This window comes from Aotus nancymaae, unplaced genomic scaffold, assembly GCF_030222135.1.
Source record: "Aotus nancymaae isolate 86718 unplaced genomic scaffold, 86718_ANA_hifiasm-v0.15.2.pri h1tg000033l, whole genome shotgun sequence".
NCBI classification, from domain to species: Eukaryota; Metazoa; Chordata; class Mammalia; order Primates; family Aotidae; genus Aotus; species Aotus nancymaae.
The window spans coordinates 60,585,349-60,603,498 of record NW_026988447.1 but is presented as its reverse complement, the minus strand read 5'-3'; the positions used below and the strand labels follow the sequence as shown (position 1 = coordinate 60,603,498).

General features: G+C 37.0%; 1 protein-coding gene across 1 annotated transcript in view; it reads right to left on the bottom strand.

Annotated features, from left to right (window-relative positions):
* The window catches only part of CXXC4 (CXXC finger protein 4), a 448,834-nt gene that overhangs the window by 186,115 nt on the left and 244,569 nt on the right, over nt 1-18,150 (bottom strand). Inside the window, exon 3 of the mRNA XM_064384048.1 lies at nt 338-434. The gene's annotated coding sequence lies outside the window, so the exon portion shown is untranslated. The remainder of the gene's footprint in view (nt 1-337; nt 435-18,150) is intronic.

Here is an 18,150-nt window from a genome sequence, read left to right as displayed (position 1 = left end):
AATAACATTTTAAAGACTCTACCTCCCAATACCATTACATTGGCAATTAAATATCAACATGAGTTTTAGAAGAGACAAACATTCAAACCATAGGAACAGCGAAGTGGGATTTACTCAAGGTATGCAAGGCTTGTTCAGCAGTTAAGAACAATCAGTACAACCCACCACATCAACACGTTTAAGAAGAAATATTATATGATCCTGTTAATTGTTGCAGAGAAAGCATTTGACAAAATCTGTCACCCAATCAGGATAAAAACCCTCAGGAAACTGGAAATAGAGGGAACTTGCTCAACTTTATAGAGAATGGCTACAGAAAAACTAACGTCATACTTACTGGTAAGAAGAAACTGAATGCCTTTATCCTGAGATCAGGAGCAAGACAAGATGTCCTTTATTGCCACTTCTATTCAAAATTGTAGTGAACGTCATAGCTAGTGCAATAAGACAAGAAAATGAAATACATGTTAGTTGAGAAGAAAAATATAAAACTGTCGTTATTCATAGATGACATGATTGCCTGTGGAAAAGCATTCTATAGAATCAACAAAAAATTCCCGGAATCAATACGTGAGCATTGAAATTTTACAAGATACAAGTTCAATATACAAAAGTCAACTGATACCCTATATATCAAAAATAAGCAATTGAAATTATATATGAAAGAAGGTACTAATTACTAACATTAGGAACAAACATGTAGATTTATTTTACAGATTTTATTATGAAATATAAAAATACTATAAACAGCTTTGTGTCAATAAATGAAAATATTTAGAAAAAATTAACTAGAAAACCTAATTTCCAAAACAGAAATAGAAAATCTGAATAGCCCTGCATCTATACAACAAATTGAAACTGGAACTAAAAATTTCCAACAATATCTAATAAATATAAGAACCAAACAATGGAACAGTTATTTCTCAAAGTAGTTTAAGAAAAATATCGTCCATACAAACTCATCTAAAAAACATTAGTAAAAGTCCTGTAATTCTTTTTAAGGATAATGAAAGCTCAATACTAAAACTTGACTAGTTGATTATAAGAAAGGAAAATTACAAGTCAAGATATTTTATAAATATAATGCAATGTTTGTAAAACTATGCATAAAATTCAAATGTATGTATATACTTTAAAAACTATATTACAACAAACTTGAATTTATTCCAGAAAGCAAGTTTGCTTTAATATTATAAAATTAAAGTAATTCATTGTATTAACAAAATAAAAAGGAAAATACTATGATAACCTCAAAAGATGAGAGAAAAACATTGGAAATGATTAAGGACCATAATTAAATTATCTTAGAAAATTGTAATTAGAAGAAAAGTTTCTTATCTGATTAAAGGTATGTATAAAATAATATCTCCAATAAGCATTATATTTAATGCTATAGTATTAAAAGTTTTCATCAGGGGATTGGGAATAAGATAAGAATGCTCTCTATTACCACTTTATTCATTAACATTTTGAAGGTTCCTACTAGTACAATATGGCAAAAAACAAAAAAAAAAAAATGAAAAAGAAGGAAGAGACCAGGAGAGAGATACAGAGACAGAAAAAAAGAGAGCAATAGAAGAGGAACAACAAGGAGAAGAGAGATGGAAAAGTGACAGGACGAGGGGAAGAACGAAGGAAGGCAAAAGGAAGGAAGAAAGTATAAGAACAAATGAAGAAATAAAACTCTTATTTATGGTTTAGATGTTTATACATTAAAAAGCCAAAAATAAATACCGATAAATTATTAAAAGCAATACAACTTAAGTAATGTCTTTGTACAGATGAACAGTATTAAAAAAGCAAAGGTATTTATATGTACCACCAATTAGAAATAAAACTAAAAACTCACATTTAAAAAGCATAATAAATCAAATATGTAAGAAATGACAAAATATGTAAAACTTCTAAGCATGCAAGTCAATAAATTATTGTGAGAAGCATTAAAGAGACCTAAAAAATATACACCAATATACCAAGATTTTAGATAGGAAGACTCAGTATTCAATAGATTTCAATTTTCTGCAAATTGCCTTAACTGTTTAATGCAATTCCTGTAAAAATTATAGTAGGTATTTTATTTTGTTTATATTTTTGTAAAAATGGGCAATCAAATTTTAAGATTAATGAAACGCAGAGTTACAATTAGCCAAGCTAATCTAAAAAGTACAAAATTTGAAGACATTACATAAATTAAGACAGTACGGCATTTGCACTTGGATAGACAATTAGAGCAAAATAGAGTCCAGCAACAGATTGTCACCAGTACTAACAGATGACTTAGGACTTTCTCCACAATGCTGTGGAGAAAGGAGGGCTTTTCAGAAAAATGATAGGCTGGCACAGCGGCTCATGTCTGTAATCCCAACACTTTTGGAGGCAGAGGCCAGCAAATCAAGAGGTCACAGGTTCCAGACCAGGCTGGCCAACATGGTGAAACCCTGTCACTACTAAAAATACAAAAAATTAGCTGGGCGTAGTGGCTAGCACCTGTGATTCCAGCTACTCGTGAGGTTGAGGCAGGAGAATCGCTTGAACCTGGGAGGCAGAGGTTGCAACCAGCTGAGATTGCGCCACTGCACTCCAGCCGGGGGACAGAGTGAAACTCCAGCTCAAAAGAAAAAAAAAAAAAAAAAAAAAAGATACTGAGTTAATTGCATATTCAGAAGAAAAAAAATTATTCTTAACACACTATTCACTCTACACACAAAAATCACTTCCAGATGGATTATAGATCAAAATTTACATGAGATAAAACATAGCTTCTGGAAGATAACATAAGAGAATACCTTCGTAATTTTCTAGCAGTCAAAGATTGCTTCAACAGACCCCGCAAAATGCACTAATCATTAGAAAAAAATTGATAAATTGGATTACATTGAAATTTTGTGGGTTACAGAAAACTTTTAAAAAAACACAAAATTATGTAAAACTATATTAAAATTTTAAAAATCCTATTTTCTTCAAAGACAATACTCTTCAAAGGCAAACAGATAAGGGAAGGAAAATGTTTGTGATACATATAACATATATATGTTATATGTGTGTGTTTGTTTATCACCCTTACAAGTTAATAAATAAAAGACAGGCAACACAATTTTAAAAATAGGCAAGACTTGAAAAGACAGCTTACTAAATAAAATATTCAAATAACTATTAAATATATGAAGTGTTGCACCTTATTAGTCACCACGAAAACGGAATTTAAATTCACAACGTGTTGATAATGTTCTCTTTGTTGATGTCAGTGGTGATTATAAATGTGTTCATTTTGTAAACGTTTATTAAAATTCATTTATGATTTGTACACTCTGTATGTATTATATTTCAATAGAAATGTTCATTTAATAAGGGATAAGTGAGTTTGGGAGTTAGGGGGATTTGGCTGGTAGAGGTGGAAGAAAATGCTGATGGTATTTACCCTCGTATTTTCCACCCGATTTCCTTTTCTCATCAGTCTCTTTTCTATATATCATATAATCACACTGGAAGCGTTTCAGTGGAAGCGTTGGTGATGGTGTTAGATTAGGAATGAAAAAAGTAAAATGAAGGTTATTCCCTTCTCCATTGTAGTAGTCTGTTCTCCCACTGCTATGAAGAAATATCCGAGACTGGGTAATTAATAAAGAAAAGAGGTTTAATTGACTCACAGTTCCAAATGGCTGAGGAGGCCTCAGGAAACTCACAATCATGGTGGAAGGCATCTCTTCACAGGGTGGCAGGAGAGAGAATGAGTGCTGAGTGAAAGGGGAAGCCCCTTATAAAACCACCAGATCTTGTGAGAACTCACTCACTATCACGAGAACAGCATGGGGAAAACCTCCCCCATGATTCAATTATCTCCACCTGGCCCTGCCATTGACACTTGGAGATGATTACCATTCAAGTTGAGATTTGGGTGGGAACACAGAGCCAAGGCATATCACCTACCCATTTCCTCCTGTTTTAATTCTGTGTTCCATTCTGCATAATGAATACTTTAGCAGAAGGAAGTGGAGGATTGAGAGTAGGAGTTTCAAGTGAGAAGATCAAACTTTCCTCTTATTCTCCCCAGTTTTGATAAATTAGTCCTTCTGCTAGATTAACAATGGGAGAGGATGCTTGAGGAGTCATAGTCAGTTGTAGAATCCACTGTTGTGAAGGGGAAGAGTCAGAAAATGACTGGTGTTGGCAATGAGTAGGGAAATGAAACACTGATGAATACATCTAGCCAAAGTATTCATCACCGATGAATATATCTAACAGAAACAGAATAGCTGAACAGTGAAGATCATGGGCATTAGAGACAGACCAACATTTAAATTCTATTACTCACTGTGACTTTGAGCAACTTACTTACTTCCCCAAATCTGCAGTTTTTCTCATCTGCAGTATGTATGAAATGCCAATGCCTGTTTCAATTAAGTTGTAATGATTAAATAAAAATAATTTACATAAAATGCTCTTCGGGAGGCTGAGGCGGGTGGATCACGAGGTCAAGAAATCGAGACCATCCTGGTCAACATGGTGAAACCCCATCTCTACTGAAAATACAAAAAATTAGCCGGGCATGGTGGTGCGTGCCTGTAGTCCCAGCTACTCAGGAGGCTGAGGCAGGAGAATGGCCTGAACCCGGGAGGCAGAGGTTGCGGTGAGCCGAGATCGCGCCATTGCACTCCAGCCTAGGTAACAAGAGCAAAACTCCGTCTCAAAAAAAAAAAAAATGCTTATCGATACCTGATGTGGTTTGGCTCTGTGTCCCCACCCAAATTTCATGTCCAATTGTAATCCCCATGTGTCAGGGGAGGGACTGGGTGGGAGGTGATTAGATCATGGGGGCACATTTATCCCTTACTGTTTCATAAATAGTGAGTTCTCAGGAGATCTGATGGTTTTAAATTGTGTGGCATTTTCCCTTTACTCCCTCTCTCTCTCCTTTCACCATGTGAAGAAGGTCCTTACTTACCCTCCACCTTCAGCCATAATTACCTAAGGCCTCCCCAGCCTGTGGAACTGTTAGTCAATTAAACCTCTCTTCTTCATAAATCACCCAGTCTCAAGTAGTTCTTTATAGCAGTGTGAAAATGGACTAATACAATACCTGATGCAGAATAGGCACTAAATATATGATAGTGATAGAGTGTTTCAGAATCTCACATCAACAGTCTTTTATTTTATGACCTTTTTAGATTGACTTAGCCTTCAGACCAACAATGTCATTGATTGGTTGAAGAGGGCTGTCCATCTCATCTGATAGAGGGCTCTTTTAGGAGGCTTATATACTCATTAGGTTCATAAAAATATGAACTATTCCAGATGACTAGTAATAAGACATTTTCACTGATGGCAATTGACATTTCTCCTTCCTAACATATCAAAGTCTATCAAAAACTGAATCCCTTCCATTCTGACATCACTCTATATGCTGCAAAATTTCTTCTACTAACTTCAATTTTTATGCACCTAGTATTGAGCACCTATTATCTACCTGGCACTGGTTACACTGATAAAGTTAAAAGATTTTAGTATTCTCTGTTAAAGCAGAAAAACAAAGAGATGAACACAATATTGGAGGATAAGTTTTATGGCAGACAAAAGCCTACAAGGTTATGGAAATGCAGAAAAATAATATCCAAATCAGAATAACTGACATGGGCAGAAGGATGATAAGGAAGGATGCCTGGAGAATGTGATGGCTGAGCTGAGTTTGAATAGACGAGCAGGAATTAGCCAAATTAGGAAGAGGGAAAAGGTCATTCTAGGGAACTTGTGTAGAGGTAAAGTGGTAATGAGAGAATATGTTGGATTTAGGAAAATACAAATGGTTCAACAAGGCCACCTACTTGCATTTTAAATGACTCATGCTTACGTTATGTTAAGTTTAATATTTTATATGCAAAATGTTATCTGTCTAATTGTGGAGTTAAAACTGAATATACTTGTATTGACCCATTATCAATAAGAAAGAGAATTGATAGCACATACATGATTTATCAGACCAACTAAATTACACTGTGAACAGGAAGTGGAACATTTTTAAAACTTACTTTTGCATTTGCCTGATAACCATGATCTGATCACCTAAGATATCCTAAAAGACTTGATAAGAAATATTTATATTGTATTTTAGGAAACTTAACAATTAGCTCTCAATCTCTGTCTTTCCAAGTGATAATATATACAACTTTACTTTTATCCTCCAGAAAAATAATACAGTTGGAAGGGAGGACCAATGAGCAGACCTGTGAACACCTTCTTTCACTTATTTATTTATTTATTTATTTATTTTTGAGATGGAGTCTCACTCTGTCACCCAGGCTGGAGAGCATTGGCTCCATCTCGGCTCACTGCAACCTCTGCCTCCCGGGTTCAAGCAATTCTGCCTCAGCCTCCCGAGTAGCTGGGACTTCAGGCACGTGCCACCATGCCCAGCTAATTTTTTGTATTTTTAGTAGAGACGAGGTTTTACCATGTTAGCCAGGATGGTTTCGATCTCCTGACCTCATGATTGACCCACCTCAGTCTCCCAAAGTGCTGGAATTACAGGAATAAGCCACTGCACCTGGACACTTGTTTCTGATATTATCTTGTTCTGTGACTCTGTATTTAATGCATGTTCATCAAGAATGAAAAGGCAACATCATTATGCTAAAGTTTGAATGATTTTAGGTGTAAAAACCGTAGGCTACAGCCTATCTTAACATGTGCATTGCAGGATTAGGTAAAACCCACCAGAAAATAATAAGCCTTAGTCTATTTAAACACCATTCAGCTGGAGTAATTCTTGCCTGATTTTCAAATCTGAGCACTCACATCTTCACTAAAATTTTAGGGAGTTCACCCAATTAAATAACTCTCTTTATAAATACATGCTTTTTGAGATTCTTTTCTTCAGGCCTTTTTTTTTAATTAAACTCAAAAGTTTGTGAGAGGAATAATTCCACAATATGAAATAAGAACTATGCACAATTTATTAGGAGTGATAATATGTCTGGCTAGATTTTCAAAACTACAAATATATCCAGAGTGATTCTGGTATTAAGTTTCAGGCCATTCACATTAGATAACTGGTATCTCAAAACTAGCCTTGTCTGAATGTTCATATTCAAAGTCTGTAGTCTGTATGTGTGTGCCATGCCAATTTGTACCAAATGGTGCCTAACTTCAGTCTCTCTACCAGAAAGGCCCAAACTTCAGATTTCATCAACAGTATTTCTATGGTTCTATAGTTTTATGCTGATATTCATGTGATACTGGAATTTAAGGTGTACTTTTTTCAATATGCTCTGCAAAATGCCAACGATGGTTGCTTATTTCCTGGGGATGACATTCCTTGCACATTCTCCGATCTGTACTTCGGTGTTGTGTATGTGTTCACATAAGCACCTAAATTTTGGCAGAGAGAAGGCACCAGATTGGCAATATAGCACCTGAAAATAGCTTTTCACTATGAAAAATGTTGGACTCTATGATGCTTCTTATGTAACACTATTAAAGATACTCATTTCACTACCATTTTATCTTAGTCCAAACCCTACCATATAATACTTCAAGATTTTAATGTTTCAATGTTTGTGCCACCTATAAACAGAATTCACTACACATTTATGAGTTCTGTATTTACTAATTGAAGATAAAGTAGTTAAATACCATATCTTACAAGAAAATTATACAAACCAATACTAATTTATAGTTTGCACTGTAGCTCGATGAATCTAATATGTGATTTTGGACACTTTTACTTGGGCAACTTTGAGAACAATGAGTATGCCTGCAATGTTCATTGAAGACTTCGAGTTTTAAAAATTCCATTAGTAAAATCTATGAACAATATTTTTCTTGCCCCAGCTGATATTTTGACTATCAAAATCTCTTTCCTATCTGATCATATGTATTTCTGTAAGTCTCTAGACACAGAAAGGAAGGTGTTTTCTTTGTTTTAATGAAAAGAAAGGAAGAGATACATTTTAACATTTCAAATCCCATCATCAGCTTGGTCAAAGATAATTTGCATTGTTTACTTTTATTGCCCCCATCAATAGATCCAATTGTATTTCTGTTCAGCCCCATTTTTTGAATTCACTTTTACCTTTCTGATCTCATCTTTACTTATTTCATTCAGTTTTTTAAGAATTACTTTACCACTCTGTGCTTATAAAACTTCTAAGGACTTCTACCTGACAATTGCATAATATCAAAGCCAATTGTCTTTAGACAATTTAAAATACGTACAATGATAGCTGTTATCCATGACAAAATTTTAAGATTAATCATATTAAGGTCTGTTGAAAAAAAATGCAAATATACTAATAATTTAGTTATATGCTCTCTTTTTTTCTATGATTCTTTTTTGGGGGGGTACATATTTTACATAGCTTAAATTTCTTACTTATAAGCATAAACCAGAATAAAATAAGGGAATGTATATAAGTCTAGATAGCATCTCTTTTAGTTCAGGGTAAAAGGCTGCTTTCATGTCTCCTCAGGCAGGGAGCAATAGCTACTCCAGGAAAATTGATCCACAGCCATCCTTCTACCCTGAACATTAACACTAAGGTGGGTTCGGGGAAGGATCAGAACATGTCTATATTTTGCTTTCAAGTCACAAACTTTGCCATTTTATAGCTACAGATGCAATCAGTACAACTGCACAGAACTTCTGGAAGATTGGCACACAGCATTTTAAAAATCACTTTCTAGTCTATATTAAATTATTTTAGAATACTTATGAAGAAACAGGAAGTAACTTTCTTTATCTTCCCAAGAATTGGTTCATGAGAAAAGGTAAAATATGAAACTCGTAGTGTTTTAAAAATGTTCATACTCTACCAAAAAAAAAAAACCTTAATAAATAAATTTTCCTGGTAATATAATTTTTACTTTAAGGCTTTTTTTTTTAACCCTTAAGAGATTCTTTATTAACAGCATATTTTCTTCATTGTTTTCTTATCTTAATTTTCTACGATTAGTCTTCTTTCTATTCCAACTCTAAGCTTGTAGAACAACTCAGCAAATGTCTTGGGGTGAATGCCTGAGGCCACGGCCTCTTTATTCTTGGGGCCAAGTCTGTATAACAGATTCTGGAAATACTGATTGTCAGGCTGATTTATCTTCCCAACTCTACACTTGATCTGTTCTGCCTTGCACAGAGGCATGTAGATACCCTAATCTACTTGTCCAGACTCTGCTCACACTTATGGTAATAGCTACTCCTCAAGCCAAGGAGTGTGGTACATGCTGGTCCCAGTCTTGTAAAAAGAGTTCCTATAGGATCTAGAAGCAGACTTGGTTGATTTGAGTGTGGGATTCTAGAGTTCTGTGTGTCATGGCATGTGGTTATAAAATCAGTGAGCAGGTCCTGGGTGAGTGCATCCTCTTGGCCCCATGGACTCCTAGCCTCATTGAAGAAGTGAGGTCCCGGAGAGCCAGCTTAGGGCCCTATAAGTTCAGGACTCAAAGCTGGGTCTCAGTTTTCTAGGCCAAAAGTTATTATTGTGGAGAAGCCTGATAGATACATATGAGAAAATAATAAATATTATATGAACAGGATTATTCCCAGCCATGAACAACACTGGCAGCCCATGTTTAATTAAAAATGTGGAATTGAAAGGTAAATATGTGTTTTATAATCAACTCCAAGCTAAAGAAAACAAAACTATAATAATGAGAGATGGTTATACTAGTTAGCTTGGGATGCCATAATATAAAACCATAGATTGGGTGGTTTAACCAGAAATGTGTTTTATCATATTCTGAAAGCTTGGAATTCTGAGATCAGGGTGTCAACATGGTCAGATTCTGGTGAAGAGGACTTTCTCCCAGGTTGCAGATGACCATCCCTTCACTCTCAGTGTGTTTTTGTTTGGCAGATATGAGACAAAGAAACAGAGAGCCCAAGAGTGCTTTGGTGTGTTTTCTTATAAAAATACTAATCTCATCATGAAGGCTCCACCTTTATGACTTCATTTAATTATAATTGGCTCCCAAAGTCTCCATCTCCAAATACCATCCCATTGGGACTGAGGGCTTCAACATATGAATGGGGAGACAAACACATTCAGTCCATACCGATCACTGGTTGCTGTATGGAGAGAGGTAGAAGTGGAAGGAAGGAGACCAGAGAGAAGGCTACTATGTTCCAAGAGTAATGACAGTAATGAATGTTATCACACAGCACAACAATTTACTCAACAGTCTCACTAAAACAACATAAAACGCTCTTGGATATTTCCACTTGATAGCCATATTTTAAAAATCACCTTGAGCATTTTGCAATGCTTAAGCATTATGTTTATGTACTATTTGTACAGGTAAAAAGTGGATGTGGGAGGAAAAGGTCAAGAGCAGGTCAGTCTTCCTTTTCAGTCCCTGCCAGTATAACTTGTCAGGAAGCAGGACAATATGAACTGGGTGGGAATAAGAGAGTGGAGTGGATTTAAATCCGGGCTCTATAGAAAGATTTTCGGGGATTCTAATCTCAACCCCACCTAAAATGTTTTCTGCAGGACACAGAGTTCAGCCAAAGAAACAGACCAAGCTAGGATGAAAAAAACAGGACATTAAGTCAAATGTGCAAGTTGTTGCAGGTCTGATGGATCCTAATGTTCCTTACTGTCTTGCTGCCGCCCACCTACCCTTGCTATCTTTTTTCCCCACCTTCCTGTATTTGCTCGGAATCTGTGTAGTTGCCCTCGTCTTGCTCAGCTCACTGATTTAACTTCACTGGGTCCCAGCTATTTACAAAGCACTATTGCCTTTTCATGAAATTCTCTCCTAGGTTCTCAGACACTTGTTTAGATTGTTACATTGGGTATTAATTCAACTGAGGATAAGGAGGAGGGGAAAAGACTACAAGCTGCCTCGTTTCAGCAGTCTCCTGATAGCTTTCCCAACTCTAAAAAGTTGTCAGCTTCAACCAAGGGTGCAACTACATATGCAAAAACGCAATGCTACAGCAGCTGAGAGTATGACAGTGAAAAAATATATACTATTTCCAGTCACTGAGTAAAATAATTATTAACGTGTACACCATCGCTGCTGTAGACAGTTATGTACTATGGGGAATGCAACAATAGATGAACTGGTGTCTGCATTTATGCCCCTCTGCCCTGACAACATGGCCTCATTAATTCCAGGAGGCAAGTGGTCTGCAGCCTTGTTTTCTCACCCATTAACCACAGCGCCTGACCACAAGATGGCCTTTTTTATGTGTTATTACATAATGCCAGTCTGATTTTCCCAAACATAGCTCACATAGTATAACAAGAAACCACTTGGTTTTGGCCAAACGAGGCTCAGCTCCCTGCAGCCCAAGTGATACTCCCTCCCATCACTAGATAGTTTACAATCTAGTTGAGGAACAAAAAATAAAATAACCACTTAGCAATTCCAGACAATGTAAAAAATAATCTCTATCTATTGAATTCAACTGTGAAAAGGACGTAGGAAGTGAACTCTTACTCATACTAGCTTAGGCCTACTCTGCTACTCAAGTTTCAACATTTTGGACTGATTTATTCCTCAGGCCAAGTCTCCAATTTTTTCTCCCTAGGAAAGTCGATAAAGATGCTGCAAGGAAAGCCTGCAGGACTGCTGTAGAGCTGAATTTCATTCCTCCCTGGGCTGCTCTTCCAAAACCAGCCTTCATTAACCATGGATAAGTAACATGGATGCAACAGGCTTAGAAAGCAAACCTTTGAAATTAGATATGATCATTGCCAATAAATCTATTTGGCAATTTAATTCCTAATAAAACCCACACTAAAAGACAGATGATATGTATGTAAATAGAGATATAGATATATATGCATTAGTATAGTGAGTACTACATGTAAAGTTCTGATGCTGTATCAGTGAATAGAAGAGGTGAGGGGAAAATAGTCATTCAATAAATACACAATTAATTATATGATCACTATTATGGTATGTGCTCTGAAGAAGAAATTAGGTGCTTTGAAAACTTATAATAAGGTTTTGACCTATTCTTGGGGACCTGAATTAGCTGTTAGGATTCCGCTTCAGCACTAATTAATAAACTTTCCCCCTTTTACTTGGAAGTATTGTGGCCTCCCTGCTAGGTAATGACTCCTCTAGATTCCACACAGGCCACAGAAGAACTTTGTTCATCTTTTGCAAACCTTCCACAGTCCATCTTCTGAAAAACTACATGACACTAGTCTCAGGAAAAAGGATATTCAGGATCAAGATCCTCATACCTCATCTCTTTAGTTTACCTGACTCAACAGGACCAGCACTGCCCCACCAGTTATCCATCAAGATGAGGACATTTATCTCCACATAGATCTATATATGACTTTAAGTCTTACCCAGTTCTCCTTCACACCACTCTAAGTTCTTGTTTTGTGGCTTCTGAAACTCATAGTCTTCTTGCAGCTAACCTTTATATCTTTGTCCTTTTTCTGGTCATTCTTGTTACCTTTGGGTTCCCACTGAAACTCGGCCCTCCCCAACATTACAGCTTCCCTTGAAGCCTTCTCAAGTGGTGGCTCTTTTCTCACCCACACCTTATGTCTTGCTGGTTCTTGCTCTTTATTGCTAATTTCTATATGCTCCCTGATAAATACATACTCATGCACACACATACACACATTGAAATTATCTCCTGTCCGATTACGCTACCAGTAGACAGCAACTAACATTTACATAGGTTGAATATCTCTTATCTGAAATGCTAGGGACCAGAAGTGTTTCCTATTTCAGAATTTTTTGGATTTTTGAATATTTGCATATACATACCTGTTGTTCATTCTTAATCTGAAAATTCAACCATGTCAGGGCTCAAAATGATTACCCTGTTCCAGGCACTGATCTGACTTAATCTTCACAAAAACACTCTGAGTTACATATGTTCCTATCCTTATTCTACTGATGCACTTGAGGTACTGAGATGTTGGGTGAAATGTTCACAGTCAAACAGCTAGGAGGTGTTAGAGTGGGGATTTATACCCTGGAAGTATGACTCCAGAGTTCATCCTTTCAAAGACTATGTCATATTGCTTCCCATCACTTGCTGGCTTGTCATGCAGTGATGATCTTAGCTCTGCCTATTAGTTTTTTTTTTTTTTCATGCTGCTGATAAAGACATACCCAAGACAGGGAAATTTACAAAAGAAAGAGGCTTACTGGACTTACAGTTCCACGTGGCTCAGGAGGCCTCACGATCATGGTGGAAGGTGAAAGGCACATCTCATATGGTGAAAGACAAGAGAAGAGAGCTTGTGCGTGGAAACTCCCCTTCTCAAAAACCATCAGATCTCATAATACTTGCTCACTATCATGAGAACGGTACAAGAAAGACCTGCCTTTATTATTCAGTTACCTTTCACCAGGTCCCTCCCACAACATGTGGGAATTCAAGATGAGATCTGTGTGGGGACACAGCCAAACCATATTATTCTACTCCTGGTCCCTCCCAAATCTCATATCCTCACATTTCAAAACCAGTCATGCCTTCCCAAAAGTCTGTAAAGTCTTAACTCATTTCAGCATTAACTCAAAAGCCTACAGTCCAAAGTATCATCTGAGATAAGGCAAGTCCCATCCACCTATGAGCCTGTAAAATCAAAAGCAAGTTAGTTACTTCCTAGATACAATAGGAGTACAGGCACTGAGTAAATATAGCCATTTCAAATGGAAGAAATTGGAACTGGCCAAAACAAAGGGGCTACAGGCCCCATGAATATCCAAAATCCAGCAGGACAGTCAAATCTTATAGTTCCAAAATGATTCCTTTGGTTGCATGTCTCACATCCAGGTTACACAGATGCAAGAGGTGGGTTCCCATAGTCTTGGGCAGCTTTACCCTTGTGGTTTTTCAGGGTGCAGCCTCCTTCCTGGCTGCTTTCACAGGCTGGCATTGAGTGTTTGCAGCTTTTCTGGGCACACAATCCAAACTGTCAGTGGATCTACAATTCTGGGTTCTGGAGGACGATGGCCCTCTTCTCACAGCTCTACTAGGCAGTACCCCACTAGGGACTCTGTGTAGAGGATCCAACCCCACATTTTCTTTTCATACTGTTCTAGCAGAGGTTCTCTGAGAACGCTGCCCCTGTAGCAAACTTCTGCCTAGACATCCAGGCATTTCCATACATCCTCTGAAATCTAGGCAGAGGTTCCCAAACCCCAATTTTCTACTTCTGTGCACTGGCAGGCTCAACACCATATGGAAGCTGCCAAGGCTTGAAGCTTGGACCCTCTGAAGCCACACCCTGAACGCTATGTTGGCCCCTTTTAGCTATGGCTGGAGTGGCTGGCTCACAGGGCACAAAGTCCTTAGGCTGCACAAAGCACAGGGACCCTGGGCCCAGCCCATGAAACCACTTTTGCCTCCTAGACCCCCAGGCCTGTGATGGGAGGGGCTATCTTGAAGACCTCTGACATGCCCTGGAGACATTTTCTCCACTGTTTTGGGGATTAACATTCAGCTCCTCATTACTTATGAGAATTTCTGCAGCCAGCTTAGATTTCTCCTCAGAAAATATGATTTTCTTTTCTATTGAATTGTCAGGCTGCAAATTTTCCAAACTTTTATGCTCGGTTTCCCAAGCAAAAAACTGAATGCCTTTAACAGCACCCAAGTTACCTCTTGAATGCTTTGCTGTTTAGAAATTTCTTTTGCCAGATATCCTAAATCATCTCTTTCAAGTTCAAAGTTCCACAAATCTCTAGGGCAGGGGAAAAATTCCGCCAGTCTCTTTGCTGAAACATACTAAAAGTCACCTTTGCTTCAATTCCCAACAAGTCCCTCATTTCCATCTGAGACCACCTCAGCCTGGATTTCATTGTCCATGTCATTATCAGCGTTTTGGTCAAAGCCATTCAACAAGTCTCTAAGGAGTTCCACACTTTCCTACATTTTCCTGTCTTCTTCTGAGCCCTCCAACTGTTCCAAACTCTGTCTGTTACCCAGTTCCAAAGTTGTTTCCATGGGTATCTTTTCAGCAGTGCCTCACTTTACTGGTACCAATTTATCACTTTTGTCTGTTTTCATGCTGCTGATAAGACATACCCAAGACTGGGAAATTTATACACAGAAAAAAAGAAGTTTGCTCGAGTTCCACATGGCTGGGGAGTTCTCGCAATCATGGTGGAAGGTGAAAGGCACATCTCACATGGTGGCAGACAAGAGAAGAGAGCTTGCACAGGGAAATTCCCCTTTTAAAAACCATCCAATCTCATGAGACTTATTCACTATCACAAGAACACCACGGGAAATACCTTCTCCCATGATTCATTTACCTCTCACCAGGTCCCTCCCACAACATGTGGAAATTCAAGATGATATTTGGGTAGGAACACAGCCAAACCATATCACTCTGAGATACTGTTTTTCCTTCTGTTACTAGTCCTGTGTTCAACCTTGCTGACTTCAATAGATGAGGAGAAAATTCAACACTTAGGCCTCGTGGTTCCTTGATGCCATTCCCTCCATCTTGCACTTTCCTGGGTGTCCTCTAGATCTTGTCAGTGCCAATAACTATTCCATATCCCAAATATCACTCTCAAATATCTCAAATAACACTTCTCATCTTTCCATTTATAGACTTTAGCACCTCCACTCCTACAACTGTTCCATCACACCATGCTTTGCTTCCTCCTCATTCGCTTGCATTCCATGCCTAATTAACAATCATGTCCTTGCACACTCTTTCTTTGCCCTTTTCTTTCTCAGTCCTTCTTTCTTGACATGATTCTAATCCAGGTTGAATCTAGCTCTTCACCTACACTCATAATTCTGCGCAGCTGAACCTGAAGTAAAAATGAAGTCATAATAATTTTAAATTTATGAAAGCAAACTTCAGCACCACCTAGTAATTCTACATTTTACTAATCAATTCTTTCCCAGCCTACAAGAAAACTAAATTTTACTTACTCTCCTTTCTCCACAAACCTGAAACATCACATATTTAATCTTGTATAAGTGATAATTTTGCCTCTTATTGTCTGAGCAAATAGGAATCATAAAGAGACCATCCTCATCCTTCCACCCTCAAACTTCCAACCTACCTGCATTCATGCACTTGTACTCTGTGTCTCCTCCCTTCAAAAGGAAGAGTACTCCTAACCCATTTCCAAAAACCTTTTTTTTATTTCACAACATATTTAACTTTACTATTTGGAAATCAGGTAATGTATCATGAAAATGTAAACAAAAGAAAACCAAAAACAAAATGAACCTATATCCAATGTTTTTGAGGTTTTTTTCTAGCTTCAGTGCTGTTTTTCTCTCAGTACATATCCCTATAGTTTTACTTTCCTTTTCCTCAAAGTAATTGCATACCTATCAGCATGACTGACTGCGGAAATAAGTAATAGATGTAGCATCATCACTTTCTTATTGGATTCTCATAATGAATTCAGCATTTCTCAGCATATTGAGCTTTAAATTATTAATCTTATATATAGTCCAAAAACACATTCATAACATAGAACATATAGAGAGAGCAAACTATACTCTGGTGTCCAGTGTTTCTTGCGACACCACCAGCCAGAGAGGAAAGCTGGAACTGTTTGCATGTCACCAAAATAAAAAGATGAAAAATCATTTAAAAAGAGCAACTTAACTTTATCTGATTACCTTCTAGATATCTTGATATAAACAATATCAAATAATTTACTTCAATTTCCTCTCTAATTCTTCTTTTCTGTTTATTTTACTTTTGGTGTTTATTTATTATTTCAATAGGTTTTTGTGGCCAGGTGGTGTTTGGTTACATGAATAAGTTCTTTAGTGGTGATTTAGTGTACACTATACCCAGTGTGTAGTCTTTTATGCCCCACACCTTTCCCATTTTTTCCCCAAGCCTCCAAAGTCCATTGTATCATTCTTATATCTTTGCATCCTCATAGCTTGGCTCCCATTTATGAGAACATACAATGTTTGGTATTTTATTCCAAAAATCAAACATCATATATTCTCACTCATAAGTGAAGTTAACTTCACTTAGAATAAAGGTCTCCAGCTCCATCCAGGTTGCTGTGAATGTCATTGTTTTGTTCCTTTTTACAGCTAAGTAGTATTCCATGGTGCATATATATATATATATATATATATGAGGTATGTATATGTGTATATATATATACACACTCACCTATATTTATCTATATATACCTATTAGATATATACCACATTTTCTTTATCCACTCACCAATGAATGGGCATTTGGGCTTGTTCCATGTTTTTGCACTTGCAAATTGTGCTGCTATAAAACTGTGTATGCAAGTGTGTTTTTCATATAATGACTTACTTTATTCTGGGTAGATACCCAGGAGTGGGATTGCTAGATCAAATGGTAGACCTACTATTAGTTCTTTAAGAATCACCATACTCTTTTCCACAGTGGCTGTACTAGTTTATGTTCCCACCAGCAGTGTAATAGTTTACATACATACCAACATCTATTAATTTTTTAGTTTTTGATTATTGACATTTTTGCAGGAGTGAGGTGGTATCACATTGTGTTTTTGATTTGCATTTCCCTGATAATTAGTGATGTTGAGCATTTTTCATATGTTTGTTGGTCATTTGTATATCTTCTTTTGAGTTTTGAGAATTGTCTATTCATGTCCTCAGCCCACTTTTTGATGGGATTTTTTTTTCTTGATGATTTGTTTGACTTCCTTGTAGATTCTGGACATTAGTCATTTGTCAGATGAATAGTTTGCTAAGATTTTCTCCCACTCTTGAGTTGATTGTCTGTTTACTCTCCTGATTATTTCTTTTGCTGTGCAGCAGACTTTTAGTTTAATTAAGTGTCATCTATTTATCTTTGCTTTGGGTACTTGGTAATGATGTCTTTGCCTAAGCCAATGTCTAGAAAGGTTTTACTGATGTTATCTTCTAGAATTTTTAGGCTTTCAGATATTGGATTTAACTCTTTCATCCATCTTGAGTTGATTTGTATAAGGTGGAAGATGAGGATCCAGTTTTATTCTTCTTCATGTGACTTACCAATTATCCCAGTACCATTTGTCAAATAGGGTGTCCTTTCTTCACTTTATGTTTTTGTTTGCTTTCTCAAAGATCAGTCAGCTGTTAGGTATTTGGGTTTATTTCTGTGTTCTCTATTCTGTTCCATTGGTCTACGTGCCTATTTTTACACAAATAGCATGCTGTTTTGGTGACTATAGCCTTATAGTATAGTTTGAAATCAG